Raw genomic sequence first — 26,773 nt, forward strand, 5'->3', positions numbered from 1 at the left:
TAGTGTTTCTCTCCTTCATGATCTCTTTAGATTGCATTCTTTTCTTCGACTTAAACTTTTTACATGGAAGAGAAAAATAAGAAATAGGCTGAGAAAAAACAAGTCTGTTATGCCACCCTTGTAAGCAACAACTGCTAACAAGTGTTGCAATACCTTCTCTTTTTTTTCTTTCTTTTTGAACTATTGGACTTGTTGGTTTGCTTTGCATCAGAATCTGCACTGATTTAGCTGAAGTACTCTCAAACATAAGGTTACAAACTAATGGTCAGACGTCGTCCCTAAGAAAATTCTCCATGAGAGAAAAAAAAATCAAGAAACCATTGCTTCATCAATTATGTCAAGTCGTCAAAGTCCTAAAGCACCACTTTCCTAGATGTTCTTTTTCTGAATTAATATTTCATGATGTTTAATGACGAATATGAGACAGGGCGCTACGTTCTTTTGGTCAAAAGCAGTTTTACCGCGGAACACATTGGTCCCATTTTGCCCTGTGTTTTGTTGCTAAGCCATTAAAGGGATAGTATTATGCAGTTTCCAGGCACAAAGTACCATTTTAAAGGACAATTAAGCAACTATGTTACCTTCAGTTGTCATATAAAGGCTGCATATATCAAAAACGACTTAAAAAGAAATTTGACATCGTAATTTGATGCCTTAAAGTTGGGTATCCATCACTTTAAGAAGCCCCTGCTCTTTTAAAACACTCTGCCTTCAGCACATCAGCACAACAGTGCTTCTCATTATCCTGTTTACAACTTAGGTTTGACTGAGAAGTAGTTCCCAGAAGCAGCTCAGCAGACTCACAGTTCCACCAGGTGTTTGCTGCTAGTCTGGAGGAGCTGCGTGGAGAAGGGATTCTCTCTGAAGCAGAAGCTCGGTTGGGAAACTGCAGATCTGAAGGAGGAGCTTTGTAAAAATAGGCGGTGCTTTGTATGAGCAAGCGTTTAGGCGCTTAAATATCTCCTTTTATCTCCTATGGCTGCCATAGGAGACAAAAGGATTCCTCAAAAAAAAATAAAAGAGAAAGAATCAAAGCAACACTCCAGATATATTTTTGAAGAGGGAATAACATTATCACATGATGGGAGGCTCAAGAAAGTAGATTTTATATACCTCCACTCCCCTCATTTAATACTGACCTGAGGCAAGTGATCATAATCAGGTCAGTGAACTCATGTGGTCAATCGCTCTTAATTTATGATTTAACTAGGCTGTATCAGATGCACATAAAGCCTAGGCATGACTAGTTAAATTCAAGAAATGTGATTAAGGACATGAAGGTAATCAGTTTTTCTTGTTTGTTTTGTTTTTTGTTTTTTTTTTGCAGACGAATAACAATTTGATTTAGGGCTAAGTTCAGTAAACTATTTTCAAATTACTGTAGGAAATTTATTTATTTATTTATTTATTTACTTGCATCATGTTTGCTTGATATAAATAACTGTGATCATCATAAGTGTGACTAACATTCAAAAACATTCAAAAATTATAACGAGCAAACACATTTTCTCACAGCAATGTTCTTGACCGTTTTATGGATGAGGCCATAGTTCAGGTTAGAAGAGATCCTTGCTGAGTGGAATAACTATGATTTGTTACCACAATTTTAAAAAAGTCAAATCCTACTGTGAAGGTAGGCAGTTTCAAAAAAGAAACAATGGTACTGAAGCGGTGGGATTCCAATTTGCTGTGACAGTGGACTCAATTACAATCACTGGAAAACCACATGATACCAACAATTGCTATGAACATGTTTACTTATGAGCAGACACATCTTGAGCACCAAAAGAATAAAATCAGTGTGGTATCTAATTTTCTTTTTTTAATTTAAAAAAACGGACTCAAGAAGAATTCAAAAGCCGACCTTCTTTAGCAACTAAAACCAACAAAACTTTTGTAGTTTTAAAAAAGTTGTAGGCACCTCAAATAAAACTACTTGTGCTCTTTTAGGAGAGTGTTGCTGTTTCTTTTGTCCACCCAGTCATTATAAAAAACAAACTGTTTCCATTAATTAAGGAAACAAGAGGTTTCCTTAATTAATGGATCATTTTTTCCTGGACCTCAGAATGCAAAGTGATTAGAATATTGTTGTCTTTCGTTAATTAACGGTTATAAGTTTTGGCTTCTGTTTATTCTTATAACGATTAGCCATTTTAATGAGCGACAAAATACGTTTTCAGTGTGTAATGCTAACGATTGTGTCAACTGGCTCATTTGGTTGAGCTTTGTGAGGAGGCTTTTCCTGAACTCGTGAACTCTTTTTCTAAACTATTAAAATGAATGTGCAAGGTTGAAATCAAGGCGGAGAGGTCCCAGTGTTATGAAACTATTTTCTGTTGAAAAAAAAACAAAAAAACAACCAAAATTAAACTTTTACTGAATTGGGTGCGGTTTTGACTTTGTCCCTCATCAATAGCCCTTATTACAGTAATCTGCAAGATTACTGTGGACTTTTTCACATTCTGCCATGTAAGAACCAAAAGCTTCTATTGTTTTTTACTTGGACTGTAAAACCTAGCAGTACATCCTAATAACAGAAATTAGTTGACATAACTTAAATAAAATTAACTCATTTCCATCAATTAAATAAATATTTGTTTGAATTAATAACTCAGTGGTTTTACTCTATCACAATGTATTTTGATTTTAAACTAAACAATTATCCTTGAAAGGTTTAAAGCTTGGGATATTATTTATATACAAATCCCGATTTAAACTTTTCCACAATGTTATCGATGTCTGATGTATTCCTTGGTCTCCACAATGCGGTTTGTTTGCTTATGTTCTCTAGCAAACCTATTGGGCCTTCGCATAATGACTGTATCTTTATGGACAATAGTTACACACAAGCATCCTCTATTTACAAATTCAGTGACTTTTGAAAGGAACTGGTTCCTATGGATTTTAATTGCGGGTCAACACAAGTTCAGTAAGAGCCAGTGCAGTACAAATGGATATATATTTAACTAACTTGTTATTCCTGAAAAAAGCAATTAAATCTTGCATTATTTGGCTTCCATTGCTTTATTATGACCTACTTCGTGTTAGTCTATGGCATAACATTCATATTAAGCAAACTGAAGTTTATGGTTCTAACACAACAAAATGTTTAATAGGTCTGAATATTTTTGCAAGGCATTTTTGCCAACCGCATTTATTAAGTAATCGTGGAAAATAACATTTAGTAAAACCCGGCGCTCAGATAAAGATGTCACTTCTCCTCATTAGAAGCCATCACAACTGGCCAACAAAAACAGAATTAACTTCTCTGAAGTTAATTCACACGATTGCTGTGTTCACAGTGACTGGATAAATGGCTGTACTCTAAGTTTTTATACAGCACACAGCTGCAGTTTCCGTCAGCATCTTACGATTCCATCAGTGGACGGTGCACCCTAAAGGCTTAAGACAAGTGGGATTAATGAACAAGTGTGTGGTGTTGACACCTCCAGAGACAAGCATGTGGAGGACAAGAATGCCTTGCAGGGAAAAAAAAAAAATAAGATTTTTGATTTGTTTTTGTGTCGCCACTTGCAACTTTACAAAAATAAGAAGAAGAAGAAAAAAAAAACACAAGCTAATACTTGTTATTAAAGTAAATATAAAATTAGAGAAGCAGAGTGCGGGAAAGTCGTCTAATATAAAGTGCACCACAGAGAGAAAGTAATTTATACTCAAATATAAAAGCATGAACTGTTTTTGGTTTTCATCAAGCATAGTGAGGATCAAAAACCCCCTTAGATAGAAAGCAGGGGGCCAGAGGATGATAAAAAGTTCATGGATAAAAGCCTTAAGGAACTATTAACCCTTCGACTGAACACGATTAAAGAGTTTTCCCCATGTTTGGCAAGAAAAGCATTTAATATTTTACAACTGATTTGCAGTATGAAGGATATGCATTTTGAGTACAAAAGAAACTTCTATTTTGCCTTTTGCTATGCCTCCGTCGTGAAAGGTTTATAAAGCTCTTTTCATCATCCTGTAACAGAACCAAATTCTGGTCAAACACCTCTGTGATTTGGGAACCCATTCCATTTGATTTTATGGATCAATGAATATCTGGCGCATTAAATGGAATGGCTGTCTATGTAATGAAACGGTTTTAAACACAGGTGTCCCCCAGGGCCATGTCATTTCCTCTTTTTTATTGTCTATTTATACCAATGAGATTATGAGGAACAATAATGGCCTCGTTTTGATTAAGCGTTCTGACAACACGACCCAGGGGGCCTGTCTAGTTCTCTGTAAGTCACAACAGAAAAAAAAAAAAAGAAGAAGAGACAACAGTACAGAACTGACAGATCCGTTTGACTAATTCCACCTCAAAAGGAAGAACAGAAAGAAAGAGAGAAGGAGAGGAGCCAGCCTCATCAATGCTTGGAATTTCTTAAAGCAAGTTCCCAACAGCAGGGCGGTAAAGATGATCAGAGCCTTTTCTGTATAGGAACATTATTTACAGGGACGCACAGAAGAAGCTCCAGGGATGTGTAGTCAATAAAGATGCTCATTAATGTCCCCGGCTCGAACACTCCGTCCTGGTTGGATCAGCTGTCTGTGAGGAGCTTGCAAAAATGGTCAATCAGGAGCCCAAAATCATTTGGCTGCCAATAAACTCCCCGATCGTCATCAACTGGCTTTCACACTAAGACGCCTGCCTTTAAGGGGAGGATGGCTTTGCATCCACTGGAGCAGTTTAATATGTGCTGCAACAGCTGTTTAGCACTTACATGGGGGGAAAAACAAGCAAGCTTGTAATGCATTACAACCAAAAACGTTTACAGGTTTTGAGAGAGTTTTATAAGACAGGCCAACACTAAGAAATTCATATTTGTGATGCAGAAAAAAAAAAAATCTTCTTTTCCAAGATTTTTTTGTTACTAAAAATCTAAAAGTGTGATGTGTATTTGTATCCCACCCCCACATCCCTGTTAATATCTCTCTACAATTGCAATTGCAAATGGTGTGTACCACCACCATTTATGCATATGTGGAGACAAAAGATTTTGCCAACTTTTCTGCGACAAGTAGCTCAAGCTCAGTGGGATTGGATGCAGAGAATGAATGAATAGAAATGTTCAGTTGGTTTTATGTCTAGAATTTGACTAGGGAGATTCAACACAAATGCTATGAGGTGGCTCTCTTCGTTTTCCTGCTGGAAGCTTTACCCTCCGGCTCAGCCTCAAGTCCTTTGCGACTTTGAACATGTTCACTTCCAGGATTGCCCTGTATTTAGCTGATGATCATTCCCATTTGGTTTTGACCACACAAGGCTGTTTTTGCATCCTTGTGTGGGATAAAAAGTTCATCTCCACGACTCGAACGACACTTGTGGCAAACTGCAGTGATGTGGCTTATAGCTTTCCTTGAATAATTCAGAAATCTGGCCACTTTTACACAAAAGCCAGATATGGGAAGTGCACGGCTAATAGTTGTGCCTTGAAATTCTTTCACCTGAGCAGCGGATCTATGCAGCTCCTCCAGAGAAAGCATGAGCCATGGCCTTCTTCTCAGTGCCTTCCTTGCATGGCCAACACAGAACTATTCTCTTTACACTGAGATTAAATGATACGGAGATTGAATATATTTAATAATTAGTGGATCTCTGAAGGCTATTGGTTTGCACTGGATTTCATTTAGGAGTGGGAAAGTAAAGAGAGACTAACATTTTTAAATATTTAAAAAAAGAAAAACAAAAAGCAAAACCATCTATCATCTCCCTTCTATTCCCCAATTGTGCCATATTCTGTTTTCACACAAAATACAAACATAGCACAATTAATTTTGTGGATGTTACATGACTTAAGCGAGGCACTGGAGTTTCTTCATATGAAATTTCACCGGCCCTGTTGCTGTCCATCTATCTGTTGTTTATGCACGCTTGTTCTTGTAGGACTGCAGTGTTGTTTTTCCTAATTTGCGCAATTAAAAATTTCCCCCCCAAACCTAAAACATCATTACAAATAACATTCCTTTTCATCACCTTCCCCATTCACATGCAGGACAGATTTAAGCAACAAGACACATGCACTACCAATCAATACTACATGCAGTTAAGGAGCATGAATTTAAAAGGGAATTTGTGGGGTATATGTTTTATTCCCCTGGTTGAGCCCAATCAATGTTATCTCTCTTAAAGTCAGAGTCCAGCGGGCTACGCCTTCAGGCTTTGATGTCTTAGACAATCCCAGAAATCAAATGATAGTTGGAAGTCTGACTCATGGACAGGTTCAGGGTTTTTATACGATGAGATTCTTTATCAAATCTGAACTCAGAAGATCCCCTGCTGGCACTTTTCGCCATCACCCTCAACATCTCTCTCATTTTTCTTCCTGTGGGATTTGACATATTGGCCAAATCGCAGGCAATGTCTTGAAGTGAAAATTTGATAGAACTACCCTAGACCGCAGGACTGAAGTAATTTTCCTTCAAATGTCCCTTTAAGATTGAATTTATTATCAGTCATTTACATCTAATATAGCCTGAGCTCTAACATCCAGTCGTAAAACCCCATAAATTTAAGCTCCGCCGTTTCACTTGTACTTTCAGGACCACAGACTGGAGTCCAGATTGTATAAATCTAAAATGTTGACTGGCTGCAGTGACAAGCTCATCAAAGATCCAGTGAATACTGTTGTGGAGGAAAAAGAAAAAAAGAAAAAAAAAGTGGGGGTGGGGGTCATCAATGTGAAGAGATCTGAAAACTAACCTCATATTTCACTATTCATTGCATATGAGGTTGTATGACTTCAAAAATGCTTTGACGTAGCAAAAGTCTGAGAACATAATAATATGCGCCATATAACAGAAAATGGAACAGATAAGAAAAGCAATTAAAGATTGAATTGTAAAAAGAAATTGATCTGGCTGTTTTAAAAAAACAGGAATATTAGCTCTTTCACTGGGGATGTGGAAATGATTAAATGCGGAATGAAATGATTGTTTCTGACACAGAGTGTTTTGCCTACTAGACTGAGGTGATCTAAGTTACCTGAAGTAAAAAAAAAAAAAAAAAGAAAAGAAAGATGTAGAGCAACAGTTTTAGTCCAAGGCTCTTTGTAGTTTGGAGATCTTTGCTCCTGATAAATCCTGCTGCTTGCAAACATCTTTGCATGCTGCATATTTAAAGCAGGAGATAAAATCACCTTGGCTTTGTCTCTGTGTGTTGCTGGAGTGTGTGTACCCACAATATGTGTTCCAGAATGTAGTGAAAATGCACGTGTGTGTGCGCGCGTGCGTAGGTGTGTGTGTGTGTGGGGGGGGGGTGCGTGTGTGTGTGTGTGTGTGTGTGTGTGGGGGGGGGTGTGCGTGTGTGTGTGTGTGTGTGTGCGCGTGAGGGTGTGGGGGTTAATGTGGAGGGATACAGCAATGTCTTGGCATGCATTTCAGCTGCCTTGTGGTGTTAAACCGGGATTTATCAAGACAGCAAGCATACAGAGCAACAACATTTATCAACTAAGCAAGAGTTTACTGTCAATAATAAAACTGTGTTTAATTTGCTAAAAGGTCAGACGCTGTTTCATCAGCGTCACATTAGGGGCCCAGGTTGGACACAGTTATTCTAATTGTAGCTCTTACACCTCTCTAGGAGACATTACTTGATTATTTCATAAATAATTAATGTGTTGTGATTGCTGCCAAAATGCCTGCACCCTCCCACAGCTCTGTGCCTCGTCAAATTTACTTGCAAGGACGGAAATTAATTTAAAGTTCAAATGACAAAGAGTTGAATAAATGATTCGTCTTTGGGTAAATCTAAAAAAAAAAAAAAAAAAAAAGCAGAGAGAGATAAACAGGAGAATTGCATGCATTCAAAACACCCAGAGGGCATCTACAACAAATAACAGAAATGAGTATTAATGTAGAAATTGATATATATTGACATATATAGTTTGTTATGTCCGTGTTTGTCGGGCTTAAATATTTTACATATGCGCGCTGAGAAAGCCGTGCGTAAAAATGTGGTTTTCTAAAAACAGCTAAAACCTTTCAGTTTTAAGATGCAACAGCATATAAGCAAGTGAGGGGCATTTTAAACCCTTACGATCTTAAGTTGGGTGTTGTTTTTCAAACTGAAACTCACGCTGCTATTCTGCCCGGACCAGTGCACCATCGCCAGGTTGTGCGTCGAGTCTCCCGACAGAGCAAAAGTGGAGGTGTCCAGGTGAGGCTCGCTCTGCGTCGAGTTTGAGTCTTCGCTCTCCTCCTCTGTGCTCTGGTACTCGCTTTCGAAGTTCGAAGCATCGTGGACAGTTCTCACAGACCTCCGCGCTTCCCCAGTGATACTCCTGTCCAAATTTCCGTTGTAGGACACGCCGACACTTCTTTTCTTCCTCTCCCCGATTGAAAATGTGGCTTTGGGTGTTTCAATCACTGCCGTCGAAATATTGTCACACTTTTTGTCTGGTATTTTGAGACTGTTGACATTGTTTACCGTTGTGCCATTTGTAACCACGGTTTCATTTTTCACCTCCTGCTTATTTTTTGGTCTCGCGGGTCCCTCAGTTTCAGACCTGCGCAAAACTTCATTGCGGTCACTGACTTTCAGCGAGACTTTGATCCCCGCTGATTCTCTGATCATACGTCCCATCGGCGACGTTACCTCCATGGGATAAAATCTGTTTGCCAGTCTAGGAAAACTTATCTCCGCCCGAGTCGCCAACTTGAGGTGAAAGGGGAAAAGCTGAATGAAAGCCAAAAGAAAGCAACTCCAAAAACACCAAAGTGCCATTGTGCTCTCCAATTCGGGCAGCCTTCCTTTGCGGAGAAGATAGTAGTGCGGCAAAGCTGTTCGATTTCTCAAATATTCAGAGAATCATGTCTGCAAGTAAAAAAATAAATAAATAAATAAAAAATTTAAAAAAAAATCCATTCAGCAGAACCACTCACGTCCAAGAATTTGTCAAAGTGAGGGACCAGTTAGGGAGGTGCTGCGCATCAGGCAAGCGCGCCAGCAGAGTATCTGCAAGAACGGGTAGTATAGAGCTCATGAGGACGTCTGAGAAAAAAAAAAAAGAAAAAGAGGAGGCAGACTTTAAAGCCTTGAAATCATTTTGAAACCATTCCACGACCTAGGCTTTCATTCAGTAACATCTCTGGCTGTTTGTGAAAACCTGTGGAAGTTACTCAGAGCAGCGCTTGACAGAGTTAAAACCGTTACCAGAAAAAAAAGGAAAAAAAAGTGATTTGCATAACATCGTTCAATCTTAGGCAACATTTTGCCTGTGAAACGACTGTGGAGAACAAAAAAAAAACAACAAAAAAAACATAATTTGCTGGCATCAATCAGCAGCGGATTCACCTGTCAGCTGTGTACGCCCGAGCATATGTGGGAGAGTTCATTTGCGAGAGATTCACTTGGACTGCTGATAAAGATCCAGATTTACTATTATTGTTCCAAGCCGCGATGCTGCTGAGGTGCAGAATTTTCTGTTCTCTTGTCCCTACAAGAGGTTTTTGTTTGCGTTTTTTTCTCTCTCTTTTTTTTTTTTTTTGGCCTTAAAAATACCACAGGCCTTCTCCAAGGACATACACATTATTAAAAGTTATAGAGGTCTGACAGATTCACCGAGACAGAAAGCAGTTATGAAAAGTTAAACTGTCAGTAATCCGATTGAAGAAGCATAATACTTCACACACAGTGTAGGAAAAACTTGTTTTTTCTTCTGTTGACATTAATGATAATCACTTTCAGCTAATAAAAATCCAAAATTCAGATTGTCAGAAATACTAGTCTGTATATAAAACCAGTAAAAAAAAAAAAAAACAGGGATGTGGTGTTGTGGGTCAGTGATCTCATTCGTCATTCTTATCATACAATCATGAGAGAGAGACTGCTGACTTGACAGATGTCACGGATTTACACCCTACACAAGGAGCAAAAACCACATAAGGTCATTGCTACATAAAATTGCTGTACACAGAGTGCTGTACACAAAACTATTAATAAAAGGTTTAGTGGAAGAAAGATCCTTGGCTCCTTTAAAAATTTAGGGTAGATTCACAAGGCACGAGCTGCAGATGGAGTCATTGCTTCAAGAACATCTACAGCAGTTTTAGGAACATGCATTATTAACCAGGTCTCTTGCATTCTTCGTGGAACCAGAGGTGCAAACAGTGCATTGCTGAGCTAAACAGACAAAGGACTGGGCTGCAGCTCATGTGGTTGAAAACATACAAAAGCAGCTAAATCCAAAATATACACCATGTCTGATTAAAAAATTACATTAGATGACATATTACTGAAATAAAGTTCAAGATACCAACATTTCACAAATATTTTTTTCCTAATGAAGACTGTTAGAGATTTAGTCTAGATTTAATATATTTTCACTTTTTACGTTTGTCTCAATTTACGGTTGTTCATTATGTCTAGAAAAAAATTTTTTTTTTGTTATTTAAAAAAACAAACAAAAAAATCTTTTTAAAAGTATATGGATTTCATTAAGTTTATTGTAGTATAAAATATCTAGTTTCAGTTTGACTTGTCCACATGTTTTGGCTCTTTAATACCAAACTTCAGATTACTTAAAAATAAACAGCCTCTGAAGTTAGATAAGAGAAATATTCATCTCAGAACATATTATTTGTTTGTTTTGTGGATTTAACCTTACAATTATGCCAACATGCTATGCAGTGTATGCTTGACTTTAAAATTGTGAGTTTTAAGCAGTGAGGGACCAGGCTTCCAATGCTCTGTTAATCTCTGCACCATCACATTTTCTATTGTTCATTCACTTTTACTGTCCACATTTGAAAAATTAAGCATCCTTTCAAATCAATAAGCTATTTGAAAGGTATTAGTTTCAATTAGTAGAGCCAAATGAATCCTGCAAGGCATTTTCTGTACTTCCTGCTGACAAAACCTTCTTTTCTCTCTCTCTCTCTCTCTCTCTCTCTCTCTCTCTCTCTCTCTCTCTTTCTGTCTCTCTTGTCCCCCCCCCCATCCCCTCTTTCAGCTGTTGCAAAACTGGTAAGCCAGGGACCAAAAAAACTGTCTTCTTGTAAAAGTTATTACAATGCCTGTTAATGAGGAGCTGGAATGTATGCAAGATAAGTTTGCATCAGCTACCAGACAGCTCCCTAAGGAAAACTCATAAAAGAAGTATTTCCACCTTCCTCAAGGACAACAGAAACATCACTGAAGAGGGGCATAGAACCATGTTCCAACATGGGGAGAAGGAAAACAATCGAGGACTTAAAGATTCTCATTAATTTCCTTAAAATGTATATGCATGGTAATTAGTGCTAGCTCGGAAGAGATGTAAAGGCATTGATCCTTTCTGTATATGCTTGACAAATATTTTCAAAATTCATGTTTAGACCTGCGCTTTGATTCTGTTGAGTGGAGTCATTTCTCAGCACGATAATCATCCGTGAAGCAATTTCAGCGTAGTGGGTAGATAAAGAAAATTCACAGTCTTTGAAACAAAAAAAAAAAGAAAGAACAACAATACACCAGCAGGACTGGCAGCAACATGAGTTTATTGCTGGAGAAGAGAAAAAAAAAAACAACAAAAAAAAAACCTTATGATGTTGAATGGTTTCAGAGACAGCGCAGAGAAAACAGCAATCAGAGTGCCAAGGAAGGCGGGCAGGCAGCAGTGCCATCCTCCTTAGAGGCCTCACTTTTTGGTCGCCGCATTTCGGCACGGCTGTGCAAACAAATTGAGATTCATACAAGTGAGGGCTCTGGGCAGCAGGTGCTACTGTTGCTATCCGCAGCATTGCCAGGCGGCTAGCTCTCATTCCCGCCAGAACGCCTCTGCAATGAGGGGGTAATTGGACTGATCACACTCTGTTTACCCATTATGCTGTGAAAATGAAGTGGGTTGCTCCCAAACACAGTGTGACAGTCCAGGGATGAAGGAGGAGTCTCCTCCATCAGTGACACATCTTTTAATCTGTGCTAACCTCGGGCCGGCTGCACTGCGCGGCTTCATTGTTTACTTCTTACTTATGTGCGCGTATACGGGGCTAGCACAGAGGGAAAGTCTGAGGAAGAGGCAGCTTTAATGTGCCTGTATGTATGAATCTGTGTCCTACATCTTGTATGCTCCTAAACTAATGCAAAGGAATATTGTATATCTTCTGGAGAGGAGCATCTCTCTGAAGCTGCATAAGACACCGGCCACGGTAAGAAAGGGAACATGGGGGAGAAAAAAAAAAAGCGAGATGAAAAACAAGCCCAAAAATCTCAGGGCTTAATCAGCTTTATGTGCTCTTCTCCTCAATATTAATCATTAGCGAGATTATCAGATTCACTCATCTCATTTCTTTGGGCACACAGCTAGGACAGCCTCAGCAAAAGGCGAACGTCCGCGCTTTTCGTTTCCAGCCGGAGACAGGAAGCAAACTTTAAAGCTTTCAGGACAAAATCCCATTTGTGCATTCTCTGTCTGCATCCCTGGCTTGTTAGCTCCAACACTTCAGTGATCCCGGTGGAGCGGACGCACATGCAGCAGCAGGAGCCATAATGGCCATCAACCAGACAGCTCGCACTCATACGCAGGAGATGAACAGCAAGGTGCACTCGCCCCTCGCCTATACCGAGCCATTAAAAAGAGAGATTTTCTTTTATTGCAGATGGCAAAACACTTATTTTGTACTTCCTTTATCATCCAGATGAAAGGAAGGCATTTTAAAATCACAGTGGGAGGAGTAGTTTAGGACAGTTTGCCACTGCAATAAACCGGCCCTGTCACTGAAAACATAATTTTCTCCCTTTATGAGTTACTACCACACTGATGTCTTTGTTTGTGATGAACAGACCGCCAGCATATCAACGCAATTTACCTAAGCCCCAAAACGTATAGTTTATTCACAGCTGCGGTGTTTCTGTGGATAAAACGTTTTAAATGCACACAGAACAATGCCCGTTTGTGCTACTTCATCAGTATTCACTAGTGTAAGGATATCACTTGATGACAGCACCTGTTATAGTTTGGCCATTGTGTCTGTCTGGAACAAGATTGTTTTTTTTTTGTTTGTTTTTTTTTTTTAAGGTTTTGACAGAGAATGGAAATAAAAATTGAAATAAAAATGCTTTAGGTGAGAGTTTGCTAATGTGTGATCAGTCAAATTGCACCTAAGTAGAAAGATGGTAAAGGAAAAGAGGGAGAAACTCTGGATGATATTTAGGTTTCAGGGGAGGTCAGAGGAGGAGGAGGAAAGTGTGTAGAAGTATGTTCAATGTACAGACGCGAGAGAAAGAGAGGCTTTTACACAGAGGCTTGGTATTGAGCTGCGAGTGGTTTAGGCAGAGTAGGATTACGTCATAATTTCACCATAAGTAAGAGTATAAGTAGCATGTCAAATAATTCATAGTAAGACTTGGCTCAATAATTGTTTACAGTATGTATGTACTTTTTTTCCCAACATTTCCTGAAAGGTTCAACTTTTTGAGATACACATTTTTTTTTTTTTTATATATCATATCTGTTTTTTTTTTGGTTTTTTTGCTTTGTTTTTTGTGATGACCTAACATTGTCTTTATCATTCTTTAAAAAATAATAACAACGTAGTGGAATCTGTTGCACGTAGTTTCATACACTTGAGGTTTGATTTAGATAATTGTAGAACAAGCTATGATCCTTGTATGTTTAGATTTAACTTGGAAACATTTTCTTGCAGTGCTTTTTAAAAAATTATATTCAGATCATGGCATATTAGATTGAGTTCACTGTGGTCATTATTGTTCTATAGATGTATCATATCAGTTCCTTCCTTTGTGTTTTTTTTATTATTTATTTGTTTCTTTGTGTCTTTGGTCATAATTCTCCTTGAACAATGTTGATTTTTTTCTCTCTTTGGTTTGTAGTTTCTTTGAGTCTTGGTTGAGTCTGTTTACGTTCTTCCACAGCTGTTCCCAGTCACCTAATTACCTCAGCTGCCTCCAAAATCCTTCTTCACTGCTGCTGTGTTCCCTGACCTGCCCTTCCTGCAATTCCCCTTGTAACTTTTACTTTTCTTCATTAGTAAAGTACTCCGTTGTTCTCTGCTCTTATCAGGATCTAACATGACAGACCCTGATAAATATAGTTTTATTAAGAATCCTAGAACTGACATAAAGCATTTGTTTTTTACATCTGCATTCGCCAAAACCTCTGCGAAATAGTCCGATTTTATTTCTTTTTCCTGTATGAATATGTCACCAATTATGTAGCACATAGAGCCCAGCAATTATCCCTAACTCATGTAATCACACAACACTAAATCTGGCCGGTTCATTCTTATTCAAAATGTTTGTTTATGGCCACTGGTGAACAAAACACCATCTGCTATCATCAGAAGCTGATTGATTCGCTTTCGAAAAATACCTCATCCGTCTTGGAAAGGGAAAATACCAACGATTTCATGCAGAACACAAATTCTCCCTGCTTGATTGAGAATCTGAATCCCTTTTACAGTTCGTGGGCAAAAGTCAGCATGTGATAGTATATAAATGCACGTAGACATTTTACATCAAATGTCACCTATTGAAAGGAACCTGTTGTTATCGTCAGACAGAGACAGAAGCATGAAAACAGCTTGAGTAGACGGACATGTTTACTGGCTGCCCCTGGTAAAGATGTGTAAAAACACTTTGCTGGAGCAGCATCATCACAAACGGAAAAGCTTAAGCAAATAATATATATTTTTTACATCACTGGCTGCAAAATGACTCCTGCTGTTGGTATTTTGACAACCTCTTTTCACCAGTAAGATAGTTCCTCAGTATTCTCCTGTAAAATGTCTCCAGGGTTAGGCGCATAGGGAGAAATATTTTTGACCATTCCCCCTGGCGAAATCTCTCTAGATCATCCTGACCCCTCTCCTCTCTCATCTTCTTGTCTCTTTAGTAAAACTCTGCCTTCTTTTCAATGCAATTTAAATCTGGGGACTGAAATAGCCACACCAAAATGTTAATGTTGTTCCTAATGAAGCATTTTATGTGCTCATTTGGTCATATTTCTATCCTGTTGAAAGATTCACAGACGATTAATTTCCAGCTTATTGACACCAGTTCTTTATTAAACATATCCTGTTTCCATGTACTTTAATAAGCATCCCAGGGCTTTTGGAAGAGAAAGAGGCCCGCAGCATCACATATCTGCTATCATATTTAGTAGTGAGTGTACGGTTCTCATTCATGTATTCATATTTGGTTTCATGTCAAACCCACTGCGACAGTTTGCTGCTGAACCTGGAGTTTTAGTTTTATCTGATGAATGCAAACAACTCCAAAAGCTCTTCAGATATTAGCAAGTTTACTTTTGTGATGGTAAGACACTGAAGGTTTTTTTTTTTTTTTTGCCATTATAATGTTTTTCATGGCAACAAGATGACGCTCTTTTTCTGTCGCTCTGGAACAGTAAGCTTTACAGACTTTTTTTATTTATTTATTTTTTTACATAACTTATCATCCTTGTCACCGTACAAAAAGTCAAGATGAATATGGGTCCTCATATAGCTGGGTGTTGAGGATAAAAGGAATAATAATAATCTGTGTTACATTACATTTATTCCCCAGAGAAACAGAGAGACATGGATTACTTATTAAAAGTTTAGAATTTCTATGTAAACGTAAAAATGCAAAGTAAAAAATTATTTAAAAAAAAATGTTTTTGTTGCATTTATTTGTAAAGGAATTAAAGATCTAATACTTTGCCACTTATGATTTTAATAAACAATTCCTTCCTATCATTTTTTTTGCCTACTGAATAATTGTACCTAGTTATTCTGTTTTTTTCTTCTTCTTTTTTTTACTAAATTGTTTTAGCTTGAGGTTATTCCAATAAATAGCCAGCACTGTACGCAGTGAACATTTTTGCCAGTTTATGATGGACACTGAAGCTAATGAAGCATTACTGAATGTTTAAACATGAGAATTTGACGGAGTCATTGTGGACAGACTATCATTTGCCAATTGCCAAATATTGGGATTAAAAGGACAAGTGGTGCAGTAGAGCAAATATGTTCTGGGGCTAACAATTCTTAAAATGCTCAAACTACACAGTACTAACAGCTGTAAAAAAAAATGATTTTGGTTGCAATTAGTCTCAGTGTGAGAGGATGTGAAACAAAAACAGGAGTAGATTAGATTAAAAAGGTGATAAGATCCATCTTGAGCTCAATCCAAATCTTCTCTCTCACCTTTTAGCATTAGTATGATGTTGGGGCAGATTTACAACACTATAACATGGCAAATTAAAAGGATCAGTACGTGTTTGGAATGAGGATTGCTTATTACAAAAAAGGCATCCTGCCCGTTCTCCTGCCTCCAGTGTCGTAAACAAGTAATGGTTGTATCAGTTTACTGTCCTGTTATATTTCATGCTGACAAGATAGAAGCCAAAGGAGAGAGAAAAAAAAAAAAGAAAAAAAAAAAGCATCTTGGCTATTATAGATTTTGTCCCACATTTACACATGGGCTCTGTGGACAAACTTGGACTTTCAGCAGGTTTTCTTTGGGCTTTCCACAAAGACTGAAGGAAAAGTCAATACTGCTAAAAACCCTCTGCAACATTTCTGCGACATTTATAAATTAGCACTTTAGAACTCGGCTAAAGGTGACGCCTTCTCTGCTCCCTTACTTTTTGGGGAATCTATTGACGGACAATTGCTTACCACTAGAAACCCTTTTTTCTCCCACCAAATGAGAGCACACACATTACTCCTTTTTTGTCTCCCTGTCTGTCTTGGTCTCTGTCTCTCTTTCAACCGCATTCCCACCACCTCCTTCCCAACGCACCCCGGTCTTTTTTCTTCTCTGTCTATGTGTCTCCACTTGCACTTCCTCACTCGCTTTCTTCCCCATCTCAACGCTTTTGAAGTCGGAGACAGCTTGAAATCCAATGTGGTTCTTTTTTGGACAGCCAAGGGGAAATGGCTCAGAAACAGAGGCTCAAGTTTGATTACAACTGTTAATCAAAAATCTACACTGCCCAGCATAGCGTGATGTGAGAAATGATTTTGCTTTCGATCTGTCAAAGCTGCTATTTGTTACGTGCACTGACCTATGTGAAGATGCATTTGGCATCAGAAATAGAAAACTGTGGTGTACAACGTAAAATAAACAACCATGTAGATATGCAAGACAGTGAAATGTAATTTAGCAAACCTTCCCCATCATAATTCACTCAGCTTGGATTAATATATATTCTCTCTCTGCGAAAACTAAGTTATCGTGTAATGATTGCATCTCTCGTATGGTATTGTCATGATACTCAAATTTCAACCTGGATATCAACATTTAAATTACTCCACACTTGATTCTATGCTGGAGAAAAATATATCAGTAATAGCTTTTTATTCTCAGAAATTGATCGTTTTCATGTTTTGTTTTGTTTTTTTTTCTCAAGAGAGCCAGGTACACCCTGGACAGGTCGCCAGCATTTACTTACTATTTATTCATATTCAATGCATTACAGCTTTATTATCTGTTACTTTATCTCTATCTACTAACATGTTTGTTTACTGCCACATTAATCAAAAATGAAACTTATCCGGAATATATGCAAGTTTGTTGAGATAAATTTTTAGCAAAAAAAGACATACTTTTGTAAACTGGACACATGTGCTGCTTCTGACGGTCAATTTCACGGTTATTCACAAACAACTGAATTTGACACATAAATTCAGTGGGTGACAGCTCTGCCTCCTGAAATGTTTTGAATAATATAAAATGTGTCTGATTTTAAACTCTTAAAATCGGAAACATTTTTATTTTATTTGACGATTTTTGTCTGTTAAAATCTGATGAGACTGACTCCAGGGATTTTACTGGATGGTTTTGAGTCATGTTGTGCCTTGCAACTGTTTCATGTTTAAAGTTTGTGGTCAAGTCACCAACCACAGACAGAGAAACAAAAGTAGCAAGTATTTTTTTTATGTTAAAACAGTTGCTCCACAGAGGTAGCAATTCTTATAAGTTGCATTGTTTTAAAACCATTTTCACAAGCGAATCCGTCGATCTTCGCCTCCATTACAATGTAATCACCTGCTGAATTTGGCGTCTTATCCTTGCCTCTGTCAGGTTATAGGAAGTTGTGCACGCCTGTTTCCTTAGGAGTTTAGAGAAATGACAAGCATAAAAAGTGAGAGACGGCTCGCTCCTCAGGAGCGTTAAAACAGCAGCACACTCAGCAGCTGAGGACAACAGAGCAAAGGTAATATTTTCTTTGCCAAAAGTCGCAGCAACTCTTCATTATATCTCACAGAAGGCAAGTGCACACAAACAGGTTCTAACATTTCTGTCCTCTTTCCTAATGATGAAAAAGGGAGACAAAATAAAAAGAAAAGAACAACACTGTACACACAGTGGCTTGCAAAAGTATTTATGTCTTACTTTTTTTTCACATTTTGCCTTGGTACAATCAAAAGCGTACATAAAATGGTCGTATGTAGTTTAAAAATAGATACCGCCAATTTAAGTGGTTGTATTGTATATTTTCCAAAGCATCACTCTAGTGTTTGATTATGATTTTAATTCTGTTTTTTTTAACAATCTATTTTAAAAGATAAGTATTATTCAATACTTATTTGAATAATAGAGAAAAAGTATTAGCATCATCACATATACTTCTTCAAACACCAGCACTGGTAATTGTACATTTAACACCTCCAAACACTTCCAACCCCTATAGAAAAGACATTATTGTTTAATAAGCGGCTAATCCACACTGGAGGGTGATAAGTGACACTCTCCTGCACATGCATAGCTTGCAACATTTGACCTGTGATCAGTATGCATTTATTTCACTTAACGAAAAACGCACAGAATCATCATTAACAAATTTTGGATGTTAGAAAACACAGGCCTCTGCACAGACTCTGCCATAAAAGCAGTTCATTAACATCCCTCAAAGTTAATTGACATCAAGGTCTAAGTTTGCAGAAGTTTCAAACTTAGCAAACTTGATGAACTGAGTTTTTAAAACTATAAGTAAATTCATCTCTTACCCATAGATGCATTGACTTCTCCATTTCATACTGTTTTTGTCTTCGTTCAACACTATTCATCGTTGTTTGGAGAGTAAAAAAGTTCAAATGAAACTACATCTTTCTTCGCAGAAGTTAAATTGCCCAACATGATTTCTATCCTGAGGAAATTAGGGGAAGGCGGTGCAGAACTACATATAGGTGGATGTTTTTACACAGGAGACAGAAGTTTTCACTTCTTGAAGAACACTGATCCTTCTGTCCTTTTTAAAAGATAATAGCTGAATTTTAGGTCTGAAACAGAGAGAACTGTTCTTAGCAGTCATTTGTTGTGGCAGCTGCATCAGAACAAGTGACTCAAAAACGCTGAGCGAAGAAGCCCGGCTCTGTGCTGGGGAGCGCTCCAGACATTGCTGCACAAACAAACAAAACAAAAGTGATTGAACAATGGGGACTCTTTAGTGAAAGGTTATTTATGTGTTACTACAAAGAGGGCTTTGAAAAATGTTCGATTCACACAAATACATTAAAGCATTATGTCGGGATTCTGTTTGTATCAACTTCCCCCTTGTTTTTAATTGGAGATTATTTTTTATTTTCATTTAAATGTATTATTCACAGTATTTACATTGTTAGATTTGCCTATTTAAATGTGTAACTTCAAAGAGTGTCAACATTTTTAGAATTCGTTTAACATAAGTGCATATTATATGTGTTACAGCCACAACTGTGTCAGTGTAGTTATCTATAAATGGGTTTCTTTTCAAGGCTTCTTTGTTCCAATTAAAGACAGTCTCCAACCTGTTTAACAATGTATTATGGCTTCACTTCAGGACAATCCTTTTTTATTTCAACCAGCTTGTGAGTCACTTTTTTTTTTTCCTTCTTTCAATTCATTATGGAGACTTGCTCATGTTGTGCCTTGATCTTAACCTCTTCCACCACCTTTCGGGTGAATGGCTTCCTGACTGGTTAAGATTTTATTAACCAACTCCACAACCCCACTTCACTCGCGCTGCGGTTGATTAAAAGCAGAATGCACTGCAGCCAAGGTTGAAGATCTAATGATAAGCCTTCACAAAGAGTTTGAAGGTTATTACTTGACTTAAAAATTAGGGCGTTAGGAAAAATAACAAGTATATGATTTAGCAGCAGCGAGCCATTACGCTAAACTAAATTTTGAGCATTTCTTTTCACTGAAATACAACACAATGTTTTCATCTGCAGTAGTAGTCAAGATGGAAACTCAGAAAATGCTGGCAAGTGGCGAACAGTGGTGCAAGCAGACTTATGAAATGGGGATCTTTAAGATCTGAGGTCAATTATACCTGCTGTTGATGTACAGTATTTATTGGAGTCATGTGACTACATATCCATACCGCAAGCTATTATGACACAATTAAAAAATTACTTCACATTACTTTGCAATTTTTAGTTGTCAAAGCAGACATAAAGAGAGAAAAACGTAGGTGGCTTTGAATCCACAAAAAGTCGAGCATAAAATGATAGAATCTGTAAACATGAAATTGTAAATACGCAAAATGAGCCTACCGCTTTCAGAACAAGTGAAGCAAAAAAAGTTTACTTTTTTTTTTTCCCCAAGTTTTATTTAGACACAGGTATAAATTAACACAAACATAAAAATATAAAGACATTTAAGATTTTGATGAGTTTCGACAAATGCATGTGCATATTACATTTATCAGGAGCATTTTGGGCAAGATGATGAAAATGCTCATCCCTACCATGGATAAAAATGTATGTTGCACAATGACAAAACCTGCTTTGGAAGAGCAGCTTGATGTAGAAAAGGGTTGTGATTTATCTTTAATAAACATCCAGCTAAACTTAATTTTCTTTTTGTTTGCTAGTTTTGCTGTTTCAAAAATATTCCAAAGCATATGCAAAATGTAAATAACTGTTCTCGCATTATTTACTGTCGAAACAGTAAATAATGATGTAACTTTACAGGAATCATCTCCTCATGCCAAAGCAGCGCTCCTTAATGTGGGCCACATGTTAAACAAACGTTCATGTAGTGAGCGTACCTGCAGTAGGAAAGAAATCCAGCCCAGTTACCCTCAAAATGAGCAGTTAGTAGGGAGGCAAAGGAATAAGTTGACATGGAGACACACTGACATGAAAGAGAAAACAGTGTTTTTTTTTCTCACCTTTAAGCTGCAGTTGGCTAACGGCTATGTTATCCGGTAAAAACAGAGTTTTGAGGCTTCCTGGAAATGTCACCACTGTGACGACTCTTTGTCAAAGCAGCATGCTTCAGTTATCAATTAAAATTATAATGAATTACAACAAAACATGAGGCTTCCTCAGAAAAAAACAATTTCTCTATACCAGTGGTGTCCAAAGTTGATCCTCGAGAGCCGGCATCCTGCATGTTTTGGTTCTCTCCCTGGTGGCAGCAACAACCTCCTCGGCATGTCAATGTCCTTCTTAGGCTTTCTAATGAGCCATCATTTGATCATTTGATGCAAAATGTTTAGCAAGGTGTTTGGGACAAAAAGGGTAGAAAATATTTGCAGTATTTACATTGAATAAAAACTGTTTAATGCAGGTTCAAATCTCCACACTGTCTGTGTTAATCATGTTCTTGGGTAAGACATTTCAACCACCTTGTGAGAGCCTAGGGCTGCTGATGCTTCTGTCAGATCGCCCCAGGGTAGCTGTGGCTACAATGTACCTTTTCACCGTGAATGTCTGAATGTAGTTTGAAGCGCTTTGGGGTCCTTTGGATTTGATAAAGAACTGTAAAAGTGCAGACCTTTTTTTTTCTCCATGTTTGAGTGATATTTTTTGCTGATTTTATTTCTCACAACTAGCCCACTATCTAATAATAATCTGTGTCAAAGTATTGCAACAAAAAAAAACAACAATAAAAAAATATTGAAAAAAAAAATAGCTGTGAGATAAAACCTACACAAAGGAAGGCTGGATTTTAAAAATATGTTGTGTTTTAAAAAAAAAAAATAAATAAAAAATCATTTCATCCCCATTAATCTAGAAACCCAAATATGACAAGGAATTGTTTATACTTTCTATTCTTTTAATTTAAAAAAGAGAAATGATCCAAGTTTCTGCTGATTTCATGTACTGACCTGTTTGTCCAGGATAATTTATACCATTGCCATTTCACAACTTCATTATATGTTTACCATTTAAACATAATGACAGAATTCCCCAACTAAGACACAAAGTCTAACAATTTTACAACTTGAAGAGTGCAGCCTCAGTGTACCAGTTGTTTTGTCTGACATTGTTAAGACGCTTGGGAAGGCTCTGGAGGTTCAGGCCAGCTTTTGGGTCTGCTGATGGTCACAGCTTCACGGGCTGCAGGTTTCACTGGATGCAGTCCCTGGAGTTGGAACGCAGCTGAACACTTTGTCTTTGTCCTGCAGCTTTGTAGCTTATACAACAAAAAAAAGACAAAGACAGTATTTTGTACTGCCAGAATGAATAATATGACAGTATAATAAAATAATGTTAATAATGTGAGATGAACTCAGGATCTCATTTGCATAATTCGTAGAACAACATCAAAGCAGGTACCGTCACAATAAAACTATTAGAAAAATGTACAGTCAAAGTTTTAAGTAAAGTAAAGATTCTTAATTGATAACCAGCATTGCATTGCAAGAACTGTGCTTGTACTGCTAATCTTCCCTCAGTAAACATTAATCTACAATAATGGTCAGATGAGAAACTGATCATTGGACAAAAGCTTCAACGCAACAGGGAACTACTGCCGCTATAAGGAAATGATCGCCTCATCTTAAACTGCAGAAAACAAAAAAGAGGATTCTGGGTTTCGGGAGAAGGTCAGTTGCACAAGCATTATTTCTTTGCAGTGCTGCATTTAAGTCTGAAAATATGTAACTTATTTTTGATATTGTACAGGTTTGTATATCTCCATTAAAGGTCAGCCTTTCCTAACATTTACATGTTGGGGTTTTACCAAGAGATGAAGGATCAGAGAGAAGTAAATAGTAAATAAAGAATTAAAATACTCAAATAGTCCTCCTGATTTGATCCGCATGTACACCTACAACAATAAAAAAAAAAGCGGGGAAGGCTTTCATTTGACCAGGTATAGCAAAGTACTGAAGAAAAGAAAAAAAGGGTTTTGCTAAACCTCTGAGGCTGAGAAAGTGAACATAGTTTATGAGTGTGGTGGGCATTCATAATTTCCAAAGCTTAAACTGCTTTCTGTCGGGGCCAGAGGCTGAATCTCATCAGGTGTGACATGACTTTTACTCTCCAGATCCCTGACTGCTCCTTGTTGTTAACTCTGACGCGACAGGTTTCTTTATATTGAAAGGAAACCGTACCGGTCACACGCCACGCAGTGCCTACACGACAAGGATACTGGCAATGTGGGTTTATGCTCATTACACAATCACTTCTCATGCCAGCAGATCTGATAGAAGCACTGTGATGGAAGTGAGCAATGAGAGAGGGTAACCTACAGCTGCAACACTTCCCGCTGTGCTCCCCGTTCCTCTTTGAATCAAGGCTTAAAGCTTTCTTCTGAGACCAAATTACAGGATCTTCCCCCTGCGCAACGGCTCTTCGAAGGCACTCTCCATCTCTGCTGGGCGGCTTTCACCACAATAAGATGGAAATGTGACACAGTTAGGTGGGACTCCTGCCTAGGCCTGTACAGCCGATCGGAGGTGTGTGTGACACATTTCCAGCAACTCCTAGCTGCTCCCAGAACAGCTGCTGAGGACTGTTATGACAGCTTTCCACTGAGAGCACAGGAATCCATCTTCTCTCCACGACACTTCTATTCCAGTTCAGTCACTTTCATTTTTTTCCCGTTTTTCCACAGTTTTTGCAAGGCTGTCATTCAAGCTGCCTTGATTGGGTTTGGGGAGGCAAAAAAAAAAAAAAAAAGAAAACACTTTTTTTTTTTTTTTCCCTTAAGACTTGGCATGCATAATTACACAGACCGGTAACTCACCTGGATCCTTGCATTTCTTAACAACATATATTAGATGGAGAACCTTTGATCTTGCATTGCCTCCAACCATCCTTTCATGGGAGTTTTAAAGTTTTATCACAGATAATGCCCCTGGACAAATCTAGGATCAGAGACGAGAATCAAGACAAGACAGACAACACATGGTACAGCTGATGTGTGGGATAAAAACTACATATAGTTCATAGCTTTAGTGAACTTGGCAGAAGGGTAGAGGAGTGTGAAGCTCAGCCCTAAATTGTGCATTTGCACTGCATAATCTCAAAACAGGCACCTGTTTACCCTTGCTTTGCTTTGCATAACCAACAGGAGACCAGGAGGAGACATGCTTTCTGAACAGCAGCCTGTGTATAAAACTCTGCTCCCAGTCACAAATTTTAAATAAAGTAATAATAAAAAAAAACTCAAGTAAAAGCCCAGAAAACAAAAGAATGGCATTTTTAATGTTTGCTGAGAGACATTTTGGGTGAGCCAGGCAAATTTTTATTTCTTTTAATAATCTTTCTGAAACAGATGACATTCATGTTCCTCTGATATTGTCTAGCTTTGGGTTAAAGGCTGAAATATTAATGGGGTATTGCATACATATGAGCACAGATGAGTGAAGGAGTAGCCAAACAGTTAACTGCAGGGTGTGTTGTCTGGCAGGCTTGCAGCTAGCGTATAAAGAAACTAGGGATTTTGTTTTTAATCCTCCAAAGCCCCTCGTATGAGACATTTGACATGGCAGCTAATATTGCAAACTCAAAACACATGATTTCATGCAGTGGTCAAATATTATTCACACCCAAAATGCAAGTCAGGACAAGAATCCCCTAATGTCCAAAATGAAAGTCGTGTCAAGTCAAAAGAACGCCTGAATCTTAAACAAAACAAAATTCGAGTATGTCACTTTGCTCTTATTATGGGAGGGACTGGGTTGTTCTTATTATGGCTTTGATCAAAGTGATCATATTTGTAGCATAATTAAGTAACTATGTTATCTTCAGTTGTTGGAAATCAGAAATGACTTGAGAGAAATTTGACTGCACAATTTGACATCTTAAAACTGATCCTTGTCTTTTCAAGAAACTCCAGTTTGTTCTTAAACTCAGTCATCTGCATGTCATAACAACAGTCCCTTTCCTTTCCCTTATGCCGTTTACAACCATTCTTAGGAGCATTGGACTGAGAAGTAGTTTGTATGGTAAACTCAGCAGACTCACATTACCATCTGGTGTTTTCTAATTGCTCCTGCCACTAGTCTGTGTGGGAGGAGCTTGGTGCAAATAGGCGGCACACTGTAGGAGCAAACATTTAAGCACCCCTGAATGGCTGCTAAAGCAGCACTCCATGTATGTTTTGGATGAGTGAATAACAATTTAACATGATATAAAGCTCAAAAATCTGAATTTTACACATTTGCATCTCCCCATTTAAATTTTCCTAAACGATGGGTTCCTAACAACACTAAATTTCCGATCTCTGTTGCTGGAGTGCTGTCTAAGATTTTAAATCAGTCAAACCAGGTATGTTTTTCTTGGCCATTTCTTAGCTTAGTTCAGGGTTTACAGCTTTCAAAACTGTGGGCAACACAAATTATTTTGTCACAATCTAATGTAAAAGGTGTTCATAGTGAACACTTTCAACTGTTCACACTGAAAAAGAGAGACTCCATTAGCTGCTCCTCCTTCTCCTCTCTCTGTCTGTGTCATGTAACCTGCTCTGTGAGCGGCTACCAAACAATTTTCAGACGTTTAAGGGAGAGCTTTGAGTTCAGCAGAAACATTAGTGAATACATCTTGTGTTGTTCAAAGCAAAGTATTAAGTTTATGAAGTAGAAGACGAGGGGCCACATTTGGTGCTGTTCAAATAACAAAAAGCCACAGCAAAACAAAGAATGCACACAGTTCAGCAAACTTCTCTGCATTACAAATTGAAGTTTATTGAAGACACAAAGCTGTATGTTGACTGTGTTCACAGTTCTGTGTACTTTTGTGAAAGTATGTGTCACTCTCAGGAGCACGATGCATACAAGCATCATGTGGTCCTATCTGCCCAAAGCCCTAGCCATGACATGAATTTATTACTGAATATTTAATTTCAGTCATCTATTCGTGGTATTATAACAACGTGGAAACAATTAGGTATAATAGCAAACAAGCTATGAAGTAGAAAAGAACATTATGAGTGGAGTCAGCAGACACTGAGAAACATAGGGAACACTATGGTGTAGTTACTTTTCTTTCATGTTTCACCACGAAATGTAGCTGAGAGGAGCCACTCATGTTAATGGCATGGAGAAGGTTCATCTGACATATTTAAGTGTTTTTTATTTTATTTTCAAAATGTTTTACAGTATTTATAAGAATAAAGAATGAACATTTTATATGTAAGTGAAATTAAAATGATAACTTTGATAAGTCTACTTTAAGAGCACAATGATGTCGCTAAGTTCAGAAAACAGTTGATGCGACTCTTTTCTAATTAAGAACAACAAAGACAAAAAAAAAAGTTTTCAAGTTCACCAGCTTCTTTACTACCAGGCCAAAGTGGAATATCATATATTTTGCATAAGCTGAAACAGTGAAATTAATATTTTGTGCATCATCTATGTGTGTTATCAGTTCTACGTTGTACTTGAGGTGTAAAAATACTATGGCGATTGGAGATATATGATATACACACACAATGAAAATCAGTTAAAAGAATTCCCATGTCTAGTATTCCAGCTTTGTGAACAAGCTGGTTTACTGACTTTCTGAGAATCAGTAGCTGCAGACCCCCAATCTTCATGTGATATTCAGATAGTGAAATATTGTGTAGAAAGCTTTATTAAATGGGTTTCCATGGCAGAGAAACTGCATGTAAACCTCCCCC

Source organism: Poecilia mexicana, unplaced genomic scaffold (genome assembly GCF_051168715.1).
Source record: "Poecilia mexicana isolate PSO_F unplaced genomic scaffold, ASM5116871v1 scaffold_15, whole genome shotgun sequence".
Lineage (NCBI taxonomy): Eukaryota > Metazoa > Chordata > Actinopteri > Cyprinodontiformes > Poeciliidae > Poecilia > Poecilia mexicana.